This window comes from Humulus lupulus, chromosome 7, assembly GCF_963169125.1.
Source record: "Humulus lupulus chromosome 7, drHumLupu1.1, whole genome shotgun sequence".
Classification (NCBI taxonomy): domain Eukaryota; kingdom Viridiplantae; phylum Streptophyta; class Magnoliopsida; order Rosales; family Cannabaceae; genus Humulus; species Humulus lupulus.
The window spans coordinates 30,219,878-30,232,482 of NC_084799.1; the positions used below are offsets into that span (position 1 = coordinate 30,219,878).

Genomic DNA, 12,605 nt, shown 5'->3' on the forward strand with positions numbered 1-12,605 from the left:
TGAACAGAAACCAGATATGTTTAAACAGTTTGTGACCAGAAGATAAAAACGAACATAAAGTAAAGAACACACGAATTTTTACGTGGTATCAGCAATCTTTGCAGATTGCTACTAGTCCACGAGGCTACGCCCAGATAATGAAATTTATTAGAAGAATATCTAAACGATTACAAAACCAAATTGACTTATACAAATAAAGACTCCCTCTTGAATTTGTCGCAACTGTTGTAATCTAAACTCCTAATCAAATTTCTGAAGTACTAAGATCTTGAACTCCCTTCAAATCATAACACTTGCACTTTTCCTCCCGAAAAGTGACTCACGAACAAGACTTCTCCCGAAGCTTGATGACCAATGTCCAAGTGTGTTCAACCTGCACAATTAACACAAAGAAAACAATACAGAAGTACACTGTAATAAACCACTAAGAACTTGCTGGACTCAAGTTCTTCACATAATAAAAAGTCTCTCTAAAACTTGAAAATATTTGGAAAATAATACACCAAGAGAGATGATCAAAAACCAACGACCTAAGAATAATTATATACTTTTTAGAACCCCTTTAAGTCGTGGAAAATAAATCAGAAACCAATCAGCCAATAAATGGAAAATCTTCCAAAATAGGAAAGTCAGAATCTGTTCAAACAGACTGACAATCCGTTCAAACAGATTCATTGAACCTGGACAGTTTTTTAACCCAGTTTCCTTAAATAAATAAGGAAACAATATATACATAATCACTGCAAGCTGTACACGATTTCTGGACAAATAAATAAGATCAAAGGATAAAAATAAATACCAATAATTTCTATTTCAAGAAAGGATATTCTTTTATAGGAAATTATATATTTATTTTATTATCATAAATATAATAATCTGATTATAAAAAGACACATTTCAACAAAACAGGAAACTACCCATTTTCGAAAATTACCCCTCAATTATTACAAAACAGGAAACTACCTATTTCGAAAATACCCATTTAATTAATTTTGTCAATATTGTCAATTATTTCATTAAATGATTTTACAATATTAAATGAAAAATTAAAATAAATACACTATTTATAATTTTTTTTAATTTAATATATAATATGATGACCTTTTTAAACATAAATAATAAATTTTTTAATAAAAATTTTGATTATGTATTATATATTATTATTATAAAGATATTTTATAATATTTAAATTTATATTGATATAAGTATTGAATATTATTATAATAATATTTTATAATATTTGAAATCATATTAATATAATTAGTAAAAAATTATGATTATATATTATTATCATAATAATAATTTATAAATTTTAAATTTATATTAATATAATTATTAAATATCTAGTCTTGTATTATATATTATTATAATAATGATATTTTATAACATTTGATTTTGAATTTATATTAATATAATTATTATATATGTAATCTTATATTAAATATTATTATAATAATGATATTTTATAATATTTGAATTTATATTAATATAATTGATAAATATCTATTTTTAAGTTAGTTTTAAAGGTACATTCCGTTAAATATTTAGAATATTCTGTTAAAGTTAACAAAACAAAGAATTTCCGTTATCTACACACTTTTTATATAGAAGAGATATGAATAGTTATAAGTTACATTATAGAAAAAATTTACAAAATAAAAATAAATATTGATATTTATATGATAGTTTAGTTATTAATATTAAAAAAAATATTAGTAAGAATTTTTTTTAATGAAAAATTAATTTAATTTATAAAACTATTAAATATTTTTTTAAATGTCATAATTTTTTTTTCAAATGTCATGTTTGGTATTGTCTTAAATTAAATGGTCCAATTTTTTATATTTTCTTATGTATTTTGAAAGAAAAAATAAATAAAAATAGTATTTAAGAATCTAAACGATACGATTTTAAAATGTTGAGAACCTAATTGATACAAAATTAATTTTTGGGACATAAGTGTTACAAAGTATAAAGAATAAAAAATGCAGCTGAAAATAATTTTTTAAATTATCAATATTAATTAAAAGTTTATTTGAGATATTACGAGCTAATTACATACTAATTTCATTTAGTTTATGTTATTATAGATGCCGCATGTGTTGTCTTTAAACATAATAATAACCTAATAAAAGAATAAAAATAATTATTTTTTAATTCCATTTCTTAAGCAAACATAATCTTTGTAAATGAGTAGCTTTAAACGTATGCACGATGTCTATGCAAATCACCCAATTAAGAAAGGACAAATATAGTCCTCCCTTCCTTGTATATATCTCAATCAATTATTTATGGGCCTATTCTTTTTGAGCTGGAAATGATAAGGGCACAGCATGTGTTTTTGGTAAATATATGTTTTCTTAAACATTTCTTTTTATCATTTGTACCTTTTTTATTTTTCAAAAAAAAAAAAAAACTTCTTTCAAAGAATATGGTCTTTCTAAATTTCGATCTCCTTTTCAGTTTACTAAGAAAGAGTAGATGTTTCACAAAAATAGTTGGTGTGTCAATATTTTTAAAAACAATTGATCGATGAAGAAGAAGAGTTAGATTTAGTTATTATTTAGGTTTTGTTTTATTTTATTTACATTAATTAAGGTTTTATAAATAAATAAATTAAATTCTGTTTAATATATCTATGTTTTTATATTAAAAAGTAATTAAATTTGTTTTATATTTTTTAGAGTTTTATAAAATATAATTATTTTAAATATATTTTTATTAATTTTTTAAAAATGTTTAATAAATTAAAAATAATTTTGACCAATTAGGTGCGGTCACATGATCTTCACACATGTTCATGGTAAGCAGGCTCGACCCTGGGCATAGGCGGACCAAGCTTGTGCCTAGGGCCACCACATAATGAAGCCTAAATTTTTTGAAAAATATCATTTTTGTATATGTACAAATGCCCTCAAAAATTTGAAAAATATCATTTTATATGTAAATTTTTTTAAAATAACAAATTTTGTATAGGGCTTCCTACCGCTCAGGTCCAGTCCTGAATCCTGATGGTAAGAGTTACTGGTCAAAGACCAATACCCGCACCAAATCTTTAACGACGAAAAATTTCACTACCAATTTTTTTTCCATAAGTAGTTAACTACTACAAATGGAATTACATGAGGGGTTTTTAGCCGGCTTTTTTTCTACTTTTTTTTTGAAAAAATTACGGAATACACCATATAAACAAAAAATAATTGAAATATATGGTGCTTTACATTTATACACTTTCCTATTCAATTTTACCCTAAATTACCATTATTTTTTAATACAATTTAAAACCAAATAAAAATTAAATGTAAAAGAAACTTCTAGTGTCTCTTCTCTTTTTACGAGACCCATTAAGTTCTCTCTCTTACTTTACTCTCCCAACCTCTTCATCTTTCCCTTTTCTTATTTTGATTTTTTCCACTCATCTCTTCTAATCATCCATGGCAGTGAGGTTGATTATTGATTATCAACAAGTTTCTTCTTTCATTTTCATTTTCCTTTGTTATCCCTAAAATGGCAGTCACCCGTTCAAGTTCTGCATGTCATGCGATGAAGGAAGGGGGGGATTGGTGACTCATACGAGTCTAAGGAGGCCGACATTGGTGGTTCCAGCGAATCGAAGGAGAAACACATGCATGGGTCTATCAAATTGACTGATCAAGTGTTGAGTACTTGATAAGCTATTCAGTTACTACATATATATTTATTGTTGGGTCTATCAAATTGTATAGTCTTTTATGATTTTTGTTTGCTTTCAAATGTGATTTGATATGGCTTGTTTTGATATTATATAGGATGGGTTTGTAACAACATGTTTCAAATTTGTTAACACATATCATGGTTTGATATAAATCTGTTACAATATTGTTAATGTTTGTTATTACATTTGCTCTATATTATTTATTGCATATAATTTTGATTTTTCCATTGCATCATTTAAATATGATGGGAAGCTTTACTGTGTGTTTGCATTATTGTAATCTAGGGATGCTCATGCTGTATATTTTGTGATTTTGGATTCTTTGTGCAAGTGTTATGGCTATTTAGAGAATATGTGTTAAAACCTGTTTCAATCTTGTTAAAACATGTTATGGTTATATAGAATCTAGGCACTATTTGTTTCAAGTTTAACACACTTTAAGGCTCTGTTAAAATGTGTTACAAGTTTGTTAATGTACTGACTCAAGCTACTAGATCATGGTTCTATAGATACTAGGTACTATTAATTTCAATCTTGTTAACACATATGTTATAATTATGTAAAGATATGTAGGAAGGGGCACGGTTAGCCAATCACCTGACATTACAAGCTTGTTAACACATTTTCTAGTTCTGTAAAGATACGTTACAAGTTTGTTAATATGTTTTGTACAGTTTTGTAGTTACAGTATATTAAGTATTACTAAATCTCTTTATAATTGTTTCAATATTGTTCTGTAACAATCTGTTTCAAGTTTGTTAACACTTATTTTTAATGTGTAATGATCAATTAAATGATCAATTACAAGTTTGTTATTGTAATTGTAATTGTGTTTGTAGTTTTTATTTTTATTTTTTGAGAGATAATGTGTTTGTAGTTGCACTATTTGCAGTAGTTACATATTTGTTTAATATAAAATTTAGTTACATTTTAACAATAGCAAAGTTCTATTTTTTAAAAATTATATAATTAACAAAGTGAAAGCTATCTCAAATATTTATGAGTATAAACATTTTTTGTAAGCTTTTATAGTTTAATATCTGTACAATTAAACTGAAGCAAGACCATTACATAAATCTTGATCAAACCCAGTATACAAAACCAATTATGTAAATGATGGTTACAATATCATAATAGTTTGTTTCAAGTGAAGAACTTTGATGTAGCTTCATCAATATACAATTGTAAGTATGCCTTTTCAAACTGGTATTAGTTACTATAAATTCAGAGATTTTATTTTTTCAACTATATAATGAAAGGGATGATTCCACCGTAAAAATGTAATTAGTTGTTGATTACCGTATATTTAGATTTTTTTCTTTAATTTACTGTATATTTGAAAATTTTCTTTTTTTTTTGTTGATGAACTTGTTTTGTGGTTAGTTGAATTTCCTAACTTGATGATTTCAAAACATAATATTAGCCTTGATGATTTATCTCACCATCTTATTTTATTTTTTTATCTCTCTTCAATATCTCTTATCATTTTCCAACATTTGTATCTCCAATTTTCTATTTTTTTCAATATATTATTTTTTATTCAATCAAAAATAAATTTTAATTTTTTTTAAAACTCATAACCAAACACCATAAAAAAATTGATTGGCATAACTTTAGAAAAAGAAAAGAAAATAATAAAATAAATATTTATGGAAAATGTAGGGAATGTACTTGATTGGTACCCTATATTTTTTCCGATTACACAGTTGGTACCTTATATTACGTATAATACTCGGTAGGTACCTTGTAAAATGTAATTTGGTAAAAAAAATTCCGTTTGATTTTGGTCAACAATATTTTTTAAATAACCAGTTTGCCCTCATTTAATCTGAATTAATTTCATTTATTATTTGTAAATGAATTAAAATTATATCATAAAACAAAATAAAACACTAGAAGTAAATAAAATTGATTTGAAAAATAAAATAAAGAAAAAAATTATTTTCTCTCTCTTCATCCTTCCCATTCTCGGCTATTGACAGTCTCAAGCCATTCTCGGCTATTGACAGTCTCAAACCCAGAAATCAACATCAACAACAACAATTAAAGAAAAAAATAAATGACCAAAAGACCATCATCAATCTCACTTTCTACCTCTGAACTAGAAAAATCAAAACTCATCATCATCAATCACTGCAAAATATCAAAATAATTAGAAAAATCAAAATAATTATCAATGGCATAAACCCAGATTCATAGCAAAGTGACACAAACCCAAATCTATACCAAAGTCTGAACAAAACCCAGATTTAAAATCAAAATGTTGAATATAAAATTATAATCAAACCCTAACTCCAAATCTCACATCACAAATATACTCTGATTAATTCTTACAATCAAATCCAAATTTTGAATCTCACATAACAAATCTTTCAAAACTCAATCACCCTTGCTCATATAATTTCAAAACCCAAATTGTATCGTTGCCTACTTGTTTCTCCGATGGATCAAGCGAGAATTCAGTATTCTCAAGTTCACCAACAACTTCTTGAATCTAAAACAAAATTATATGAATGGTGTCAATGAGATAATGCAAAACATTATACCACATCTATACCATAAACAAAATTACAAAATCACTCCAAAACAAAGGAAATTCTTCACATAAAATCTTTGGTAGCTCTCACCATCCCCATCATCAAAATCAGAAAAAGAAATCAAATAATCACCTCTTGCGAATCATCCTCTACATTGTTGTCGTCAAACAGCTCATGCCTTTTGTCCTTTCTACAAACCATCCTCCACCCCAAGCCCTGACCAGCAAGCTCGACAAACCCGTAAGCGATAAGCCCTCAACTTTCAATTCATCTCCATGAACCTAGCATGACCCATGACCTTTAGACGTGTTAAAGAGTCAGTTAATAGTTAGTTGGTTCTATTAATTGTGTTTTTTTAATTTCTGTTAGAGGTTGTTTCTCAACAACCTCTCTTGTATTAATGGCTAACTCTCGTTAGCCTTAACATACATATAATACCCTGTATTTCTTTATGAGATTAATGAGAATTACAATTCATTTTCTTTCAAAGTATTTTCCTTAATATGGTATCAGAGACAAGTTTACCTATCCACCATATTGGTCATTCTTTTTTTTTTAACTCCCCCATTGATTCCAAACAGCTTGTTTTAAACAATCTTCTTCATGTTCCTAATATCATCAAGAATCTCCTTAGTGTGTCTAAATTTGCTCTGGATAATAATCTTTTCTTTGAATTTCACCCTTTTCAATGTTTTGTCAAAGATCAGGAAACTTTGAGGACTTTACTTGTTGGGAATCTTGATCATGGCCTATACAAGTTCGATCCATTACAGCTTGGGTCTCTCTCCTCTCCTCAACACAATCAAGCCTCTATGCCCTCCTACAGTGTCAATGTTCAGTCTATGTCTCAATGTAATAATCTTGTTTTGTCTAAACAGTCAAAAGATTTCATTCTATGGCACAACAGGCTTGGTCACCCTGCTGCCAAAATTGTAAAGACTACATTGCAATCCTGTAACATTGACATTCCTATTAATAAAAATACTACAATTTTTCCTGATCTATGTTCTGCTTGTTGCTTGGGTAAAGTTCATAAGCTTCCTTTTCCTAAATCCACGACTAAATATACTGAACCACTTCAACTCTTGCACTCTGATTTGTGGGGTCCTGCCCCTCATACCTCCTCTACTGGTTATAGATATTATATCAGTTTCATAGATGCCTTCTCTAGGCACACCTGGATTTACATGCTTAGAACTAAATATGAAGCTCTTTCCACCTTCACCAGTTTTAAGGCACAAGTAGAATTGCAACTTGGCTTCAAAATTAAAGCCATTTAGTCTGATTGGGGTGGGGAATATCGTTCATTCACTAATCTTTTGAGCCAATGTGGGATAATTCATAAAATAAGCTGTCCTCACACCCATGAACAAAATGGTGTGGCTGAGCGTAAGCACAGACACATCATTGAGAGTGCCCTTACACTTTTAGCTCAAGCCTCTCTTCCCCTCAAGTATTGGGATGAAGCTTGTAGAACAGCTGTCTTCCTCATAAACAGAATGCCTACTCCTCAACTCAATTACATTTCCCCACTTGAGGTGTTATTCAACACTAAACCTGACTATAAATCTCTTAGGGTCTTTGGTTGCTTGTGTTATCCAAACTTAAGGCCTTATAACAGATTCAAACTACAATACGGATCTCAACCATGTGTTTTCCTTGGTTATAGTCTCTCTCACAAAGGCTATAAATGCCTTGCCAAGGATGGAAGGCTTTATATTTCCCGAGATGTGTTATTTGATGAACATATTTTCCCATATTCAGAGGCTGCACTTCAAGCAAAATCTCGTATTTCTCCTCCTGTTTCTCTTCCTTCCGCTGTTCCTCCTGTACTCCAAGCAGTCTCACCTTCCTTTGCTCCATCAGCTCCTCCACTAGATCTTGTTCCTTCCTCTCGATTGGTGTCCATTCAGTCTATTCTGTCATGTTCTCAACAGGTCCCTCCCATCGTCTCTCATCCATCCTCTTCTCCATAAATTTCATCTCTTCCCTCCATCCCTCCTGAACATTCTGACTTAATTCATATGGCAACTAATCCTGTACCCTCTTCTCTCAACCAAGATTCTGATATACAAGCTCCACCAGTTTCTGACTTTTGTGATTTACAGAATACTGCTACTACTTCTGTTGATGTGTTACAGGTACCAACTTTGTCTCCTGCTGCTCCCATCAATAATCATGCTATGCAAACTAGAGCCAAGTCTAGCATTCGCAAGCCTAAAGTTCTCACTGCCTCTCTTGAACCTTTCTCTCTTAAGGAAGCTCTCAAGATCTCCCATTGGTTTCAAGCTATGCAATCTGAGAATCATGCTCTGAAGAAAAATAAGACATGGATATTGGTTGATCTCCCTGAAAACCGTACTCCTATTGGCTGTAAATGGGTGTTTCGGGTCAAAGAAAATCCTGATGGTTTTATTTCAAGGTACAAAGCAAGATTGGTAGCTAAGGGATATCACCAACAGGTAGGTTTTGATTTTAATGAGACTTTCAGTCCAGTGGTTAAACCTCTCACTATAAGAGTTATTCTCACACTTGCTCTTACAAAAGGGTGGAAAATAAGGCAGCTAGATGTAGATAATGCATTCTTAAATGGGGATCTACATGAGGAAATTTATATGGTTCAACCACCTGGATTCATTAATAGTGAGTTTCCCAACAAGGTATGCAAGCTCAATAAAGCTTTATATGGGCTCAAACAAGCCCCAAGGGCCTGGTTTGAAAAATTGTTTACTACTCTCTCTAGTTTTGGTTTTGTCTTAGCCAAAACAGATCAGTCTCTCTTTGTTCGAGCTTAACCAGACAGTTGCATCTATGTGCTTGTTTTTGTTGATGACATTTTGGTCATAGGTAGCAATGACAATGATGTTTAAGCTCTCATCACTTAGTTAAGCACCACCTTTGCCTTAAAAGATCTCGGCACTGTCACATACTTCCTTGGAATTCAAGTTCTCAGTACACCAGATGGAGTTCTGTTTTCTCAGAAGAAATATTTGCAAGATCTTATCTACAAAGCTCAACTTCAGGGGGCCAAAACTCAAAGCACACCAATGAATAGTGGGCTCAGATTGTCCAATTTTGGAAGTGATCCTGTTGAAGATGTCACTCTGTACAGGTCATTTGTGGGAGCCTTGCAATATGCAACTATAACAAGAACTGACATCACCTTTAGTGTAAATAAGGTTTGTCAATTTATGCACAATCCATTACAGTCTCACTGGGTGGCTGTTAAACGAATCATCAGATATCTTGTTGGAACATTAGACTATGGACTTCATCTTAAACCAGTCTTTAACTTCAATCTTACAGCCTTTTGTGATGCTGACTGGGCCTCGGACCCTGATGATAGGAGGTCTACAACTGGTTTTTGCATCTTTTTAGGTGAAATTCTCATAGCTTGGAAATCCAAAAATCAAAGCACCATCTCTAGGTCCTCAACAGAAGCTGAATTTCGAAGCCTTGTTGATGTAGTTTCTGAAGTTACTTGGGTTCAATCCTTGTTGCATGAGCTGCATTTCAAGTCAACTATTGTCTCTTGCATCTGGTGTGATAATCTCAGTTCAGTTATGCTTGCAGCAAATTCAATTCTTCATGCTTGTACGAAACACATTGAGATAGATCTTTATTTTGTTCGAGACAAGGTGCTTTCCAAACAGATTCAGGTTCAGCATGTACCTGCTTCAGGCCAATTAGCAGATTGCCTCACCAAACCAATTTCTAACTCCAGATTTGCCATTATTCGAGACAAACTGTCTGTGGTTTCTCACCCCACTCAGTTTAAGGGGGCCTGTTAAAGAGTCAGTTAATAGTTAGTTGGTTCTGTTAATTGTGTTTGTTATTTCTGTTAGAGGTTGTTTCTCAACAACCTTTCTTGTATTAATGGCTAACTCTCGTTAGCCTTAACATACATATACTACCCTGTATTTCTTTATGAGATTAATGAGAATTACAATTCATTTTCTTTCAAAGTCTTTTCCTTAATAAGACGAATAACATGAAGTGGAGAAGAAGAAGAAGAAGAAGATCGATCAGTCAAACTTTGCCTTCCTCATCTACCCGAAGCCTTTGGATTCCTGTACAATGATCTGAAGCTACAAAACCCTTCTAAGAACCCAGAGTCGTCGATCGAAGATCTAAAACTACCCATCAAATTCTGATCCAACAGAAACATCAACCAAGAAATTAGACCCAAGACCCTAAAATTGATCTAGCATTCCCCTAAAAACACATAATACCATCATGACCACACAAAGCTCTCAAGCAAACCAAATCACCATGAGTCATAGTCGTTCCCATCATCAAACGCCCAAAACCAAGACATAGTTATTGAAGAGAAGAGGGAAGGCTAGCTAGAGGTGAAGAACAAAATGAGAAAAATGGGTATTCAGAGAGAGAGAGAGAAAGAGAAAATATTTATATTAATTTGTTTTAATTATTTTTATTAAAACATTTTAAATTAATTTTAATTAGCTAATTATTTATAAATGGGGTGATTTTGCCATTTTGAAAATTTTATTGACTAAATTTTAGGTTAGGGTATGATTTTATTGATAATATAAAAGTACAAAATTAGTACTTTGCAAAAATACAAATAACCAAATAAGTACCTACCAAAAAATGTATAATAATATTAATAAGTTAAGATCTCACGATTGGGTTGTTTAATAATATAGTTAAAAATCTAAGCCTACTACCACAATGGCAGATCTCTAGTTGAAAAACTTTAATTAATTTTCAATAAAACGACGAAAAAAACTAAGCTTGTAATTCGTGACCACTATTATATTTTTATCATTGACATATATATAGTTTAATACAATCAAACATTTTGCATACAATATTAACATTTGGTCTGTATTAAATTATTGATTAATGGTATAGTACAGGTACAACTTACCTTAATATATATATATATCTAGTACTAAAACAATAGTTTCATTTACTAACATTTGATATTAAAAATAATTAAGAGGAATAAAAAAAGTTTAGGCAGACACAATTGAAATAAAGGTCTACTTCTTGGTTGAAAATATTTTGAGCTTGCTTTAATTTCATTGATTCTATAGCAACTTTGATCCAATCCAAAAAAATAAGATATTATTTTTAATATAAATATAAATTTCCAATTTGCACTGCTATTAAATAAATATAATATGTAGAATATGAATTTAAGTACAAGTAGTCATGGACTAGGGTCAACATCAAGAATTGCCCTTGATTTTTCAGTTCCAATAGCATAGATTCACCTTAGACTGTTCAACAACTGGTCAACTTTTGCATAACGTTCACAATGTGAAAGTAATGAACTAATATTCAATAATTAGGCCGTGGTGATCCAAAATTCCAACTTACTTTTTATGAAATTTTATCTTATCAACTGATACCCAGTTTTGTTTATATATAATTTTTTTTTCTTATTCGGGATGATATTTTAAGTAAACTTTCTAGAAAGTTGAAGTGAACATTCTTTGCCTCTCAAATAATTAAGAGAATGTACATTATGTGTCCCTTTCTGTAATTCCGCAGGCTTGACCTAAGATACAAGTGCAGTTTGGGAGTCAAATGAAGGTATTTGTGCACACGGTTTTTCCTTATTATATTTGAATGTTTCAAAGTTTAATGTAAGAAGATAAACAACAATAATACTAATCATAATTATTGTATGACATGATTAATCATTATCAATGATCAAAGTAATGAGTTTAAAATTGATTGCCCTAGCTGGATGCAACATATAGAGGAATATGAATTCGAGTTTATCTACTTTTTATAAATGCAAATATGGTAATTAAATCAATATTAATAATTCTTGGTACAAGATTTCGTTTCTTTATCATGGAACATTACCACCCCTACTATAAAATAAGGCTTTCTGCATTCTTTACAGTTTTTTTTTTCTTAATACACTGTCATTTTTAGAAGTGATGGGAACCGCATAGAAAAGTTCACGAAAAAACCACAGATAAACTTTTTTTAAATATATAATTATTTTTGCTTTCTTTTCATATATAATTTAATTTTGAATTAATTTTTTTAATACCAATCGAATTATAAGAAAAATACTATATTCAATACCAAATTATATTTAATTTTTTTAATATAAAATATCATATTTTATATAACTAAATTTTACGTTTTTTTATCTAAATAAACATAATGTATAAATTAAAATTAAGAAAAACATTTACATATCATTACTAATTAAAATATGACATTTATATATATATATATAAACACACATAAGTATTTTAGTATACATATATAAGAAAAATTTATAAGAACATACGAATTAAGTTAGTAAGTTACATATAAGAAAAATTAGACTTTATAAATAAATGACATAAATTTTACTAACCAATCAATTTGTAGTAGGAGTA

The 12,605-nt window shown here is 29.8% G+C and overlaps 1 long non-coding RNA gene across 1 annotated transcript; it reads right to left on the reverse strand.

Annotated features, from left to right (window-relative positions):
- Positions 1 to 5,587: 5,587 nt before the first annotated feature.
- Positions 5,588 to 6,532, reverse strand: LOC133789525 (uncharacterized). The gene is made up of 2 exons (XR_009873595.1): positions 6,364 to 6,532; positions 5,588 to 5,827 (listed from the first exon to the last, which is right to left on the reverse strand). It is a non-coding gene; the product is annotated as an uncharacterized LOC133789525 (long non-coding RNA).
- Between the last annotated feature and the right edge of the window lie 6,073 nt (positions 6,533 to 12,605).